The sequence below is a fragment of the Schistocerca cancellata genome, chromosome 10 (genome assembly GCF_023864275.1).
Source record: "Schistocerca cancellata isolate TAMUIC-IGC-003103 chromosome 10, iqSchCanc2.1, whole genome shotgun sequence".
NCBI lineage: Eukaryota > Metazoa > Arthropoda > Insecta > Orthoptera > Acrididae > Schistocerca > Schistocerca cancellata.
The window spans coordinates 221,347,650-221,352,155 of NC_064635.1; the positions used below are offsets into that span (position 1 = coordinate 221,347,650).

Genomic DNA, 4,506 nt, shown 5'->3' on the forward strand with positions numbered 1-4,506 from the left:
ATATGGGAGAAAATACAATAAATAAAAAATTGTAACAAGAATGACGGAGAAATAATATGGAAAAGTTTACACCATTATCGTTCGTTAACATTAACTTCAACAGCAAAGTACGCCTAAGTGAAACTACAAAGTTAATATCTCTACAGTACCTTACCATGAATTCATAATATAATTATATTTACTTGATCTTCATACAAAAGCATTATAAGTACATGACAAACGAAAGACATAATTAAATATTAATTTGCTTTATTCACTAATTTTCTTTGATTGCCCGCTGCCTGCTAGAGACGATGGCGTGACGTTGCAGATTCCACGCCCCCGATAACCGCAACCGCTGGACCGACATCATCAACAATGTGGGACAGGTGACGCATCAGCAGATTGTTTTCATATGGAGGCATCCAAGTTTTCGCAGTCCTCGGTAGTATAGTGGTTAGTATCCCCGCCTGTCACGCGGGAGACCCGGGTTCGATTCCCGGCCGGGGAGAATATTTTTACTACGGATACATTGGCGCAGAATTTAGACCAAATGTTCCCCGGATCCTAACCGATTGTTGCACAGTTATAGCTATCCTTAAATTTTTTATAAATAATAAAACACAAGAAAATGTATGTCTAAGTTGTGGCAGTTTTCAACCATGCATAATCATCTTCCACGTTCATACTGAAATTCCGGCACGATAAATGGCCACATTTCAAAACATAACATAATTTTCTTGTATAAACAACTACTGGGTTACTTATTTCTATGTACCACTAGCTTATTTGACAACAATATCAAGTCATCTCACGAAATTTACTGGTTCAGTTTATTATTTTGTCTTCGTAATTGTTTTTTAAGTCTACAGTTTTTCTTCTTCTTTTTTCGTTTTGGTCATCTCAGAATCACGTTAATGCTCGTCATCTTCATTTCTTCTGGTATTTATCCTTGTCTAATATTTTTTCATCCTCATACTTTGGAATCTTCTTCGCTCTGCTGCCCACGATGTTTTGTCCTGGGTCTAATTCTGATCTGGAAATATGACAGCCTGAATTTTTTATTTGAAAGTCCGTTTCCTGTAATCCTATGTGTTCGAGGGCCCTTTGCACCTCATGGATCCAGAGTACTTTGTTTCTCTTGTTCATAAGAAATACTACGGTGATCGCTGACAAGATTAAAAACTCGAGATTCCGCCTGGAGTCATTTAAGCTTCTCCCAATTCCATCAGTTTATTTACAAACGTGCCAACTGTTAGACGCAATCTGGTTAAACATATAACCATGAGCGTAGGAGATATTACTGAGTTAATAGAGAGAGAGAGAGAGAGAGAGAGAGAGAGAGAGAGAGAGAGAAAGAGCTAAGCTTCAGTTTTTCGAGCATAATATCCAAAACATTAACGAACGATTTGAAAAACAGATGCTTCGGCCAATACCCAGTGATGAAGGCAAAATTAGACTGGTATTACAGATATGTACTGATACGGTCATATAGTGGGATGGTACTGTAGACGAATTAACAGAAGCTACTGAGAAGTTGAATGCATTACACCCTAAAACCGAATTCACGTTAGGAATACAGCATCGGTTTCTTAGAGTTTTCCATATGCATACCATCCGGTAAGCACAATTTCGCTATCTACCTGGAGCCGATCCGTTCAGACGTCGTCAGTAATCAGACGTCAACGCATCCCCCACGATATACGTGGGCGTTTCTCCAGTCTGTGATACACAGGGTGTGCGGACATTTGCCACGCCGGACATTTGCCACGGTTTTACCTGCTCCGAAGGGTTGGGTCCCTTGTCTCCCCCTCCTCCTCCTCCTCATCGCTGTAGCGCAGTAAAGGTACTTACTGAGCCTTTCCGCTGCTTTTCTTAACACTGGACCACAATTTGTATGGATTTTTCGCCACATTTCTAGAGAGACTTTCGTTGTGGAAACTATTAAATGCATCTCACATTCAAATCCGCACCAAATTTCGAGCCACAGTAAAACTTCGCCAATCTTGGAGATTTTGCGCTCGTCTAAATTATACGTGCCTTTTTCGGTGCACCTGCAGCAGCTTTCTGTCGTGTGTTGTGAACCATGGGGGATCAGTTCCGTCTGATATTAATTTATTTGGTATGAATCTCTCGAGTGCTGTTGATATTATTTCTTTGAACTTAAGCCACATATAGTATTCACTTACATAGTTTGGAAGGATTGGAGACTGTCTCGTAGAAAGACGTCAACCGAATTTTTAGTCGTTTTTATAAATCTACATATTTCGCGTTTAGTTTTGGTGAATTTCTTTGTTACGGAATTGAGCATTGCTACGACTGTGTGTTCACTAATTCCTGCACCCATCGTGATGCTCAGGATTATTTGTGGCTAAGAGGTCAAGTGTGTCTTCGTAACCATTTACAATTTGATTGGCCTCGTGAATTAATTGTTCAAAATAATTTTATTAAAAGCATTTAGAACAATTATGGAAGTTTTTTCTGTCTACAGTATGGTCTGAAAATGTATTTTTGTCAACATACGGAAGGTAGATTGAAGTCACTGCCAACTAGAATTGTATGAGTAGCGTACGTATTTGCGATGTGACTCGAGTTTTCTTTGAAATGTTCAGCAATTGTTTCATCTAAGACCGGGGGTCGGTAAAAAGTGCCAATTATTAATTTATTCCGGTTGTCGAATATAACCTCTGTCCATACTAAAAAAAGTCACAGGAACTACCTGCTTCAGTGTCGCTCGTGAGCTGGAACACACATTACATTATTTTTCCGTAAGTTGTGCTTCTTGTTTCTGTTGTAGTGGAGATCATAACAATTATGGCTTTTCCCTCCAAAACCTAGGATGCTTTCTCTGTGGCCCTGTAAATACCAGAACTAAACAGTGTAGAACAACAACGTACGTTATAAGCATAGCATTCTGTATTACTTCATTTCCTTATTTCTAACATTTTAAAATTGTACGTCGACTTTAGATGACATGTCAATCATAGATGTTCTTATCTCTGTTTATGAGCGTACTTTCGGTCATGTTTTGAACATTGTCCCGCTACACTTTATTAACTAATGTTTCGCCGCAAGAGATATCGGATTTTAGAGAGTAAATTAATATGGAGTATGTCGTTCTTGGTTCAAATGGCTCTGAGCACTATGAGGCTTAACATCTGAGGTCATGAGTCCCCTAGAACTTAGAACTACTTAAACCTAACTAACCTAAGGACATCACACACATCCATGCCCGAGGCAGGATTCGAACCTGCGACCGTAGCGGTCGCGCGGTTCCAGACTGAAGCGCCTTTAACCGCGTGGCCGGCTATGCCGTTCTTCTTTTCAAACATTCACATACCCATTTCTTCTTTCCTTATTGTCTTTTGGGCATGGAATTGTAGTAATTAACGTAGGCACAAATGCACAAATGCAGCGATCAAAAAGAAATGATTAGCGTACATTCGCATTCTCTTTACAGCGTTCCTTTCTTGTTGCTCCCATGGCGATGGACTGTTTCTATCGCAATCAGTAAGCGTGAAAGAAAGCTGCAGTAGAGACAGAGGGATCTACATTGATAGTTGGCAGAACTAATTACATACTGACATAATCGTCGGAATTGCTTTCGTTTGCCAAAAGATATAAATATTTCGATTTCGGAAAAGAAGCTCTCTATTTCGCTAAGATGTCGAAGAAGAATGTCCTTTACGTACTGGTTGTATCGAATAAGATGTGGAGACGGCGGTTTGAAAGCGGACAGAAGTACGAGGAAGGGCGTCCCTTAGCCGAGGGATCGCTACCTGGCGAAGGGGCAAGTGTGGCAAATGTCCGGCGTGGCAAATGTCCGGCATTCGATACGCAGTCTACCCTTATATCAGGACGAGTACAGTCATCAACTTGATATAGTAAAAGTAGCTTTAGCAGACGGTTACCAAAAAAGAGGGCGTCATTGACCTACATAAGAAATTAATTAATAAATGGACGAGCGGTATAGCTGATAAACGCAATAAAATACCTTAGTTGTGTGGCTTCACAGAGGAAAAGCTACTGAAGTGATTGGTCTTTCTTTCCCTAAGAAGAAACCAAGAGCAGTTTTCAGTACTGACAATCAACTACGACGTAAAGAAACAATAGTGCATAATTGATACTCAAAGTCAGGTATATATAACTACATAATTAGAAGGTGTTGTCTCTTCGAAATTCTTCAGAGGCCAAAAGGCAGATCTTCTGATGTCCGCTTTAGGCAACGTTGTAACGTAGATAATAAAGAAACATTACGGTATTTTGATAATTTTTACTTATGGACCGTCTGACAGCAACTGAATAAAACACAATTTTAGTGCCCTAGGAATGTGTGTGCGTTTGTGTATGCGCGTGCGTGCGTGCGTGTGTGTGTGAGTGTGTGTGTGTGTGTGTGTGTGTGTGTGGTGGTGGTGGTTAGTGTTTAACGTCCCGTCGACAACGAGGTCATTAGAGACGGAGCGCAAACTCGGGTTAGGGAAGGATTGGGAAGGAAATCGGCCGTGCCCTTTCAAAGGAACCATCCCG

The 4,506-nt window shown here is 40.5% G+C and overlaps 1 non-coding gene across 1 annotated transcript; it reads left to right on the forward strand.

The window, feature by feature from the left end:
- The first annotated feature begins 418 nt into the window (after nt 1–418).
- Nucleotides 419–490, forward strand: Trnad-guc (transfer RNA aspartic acid (anticodon GUC)). Its single transcript has one exon. It is a non-coding gene; the product is annotated as a tRNA-Asp (tRNA).
- Nucleotides 491–4,506: the final 4,016 nt, after the last annotated feature.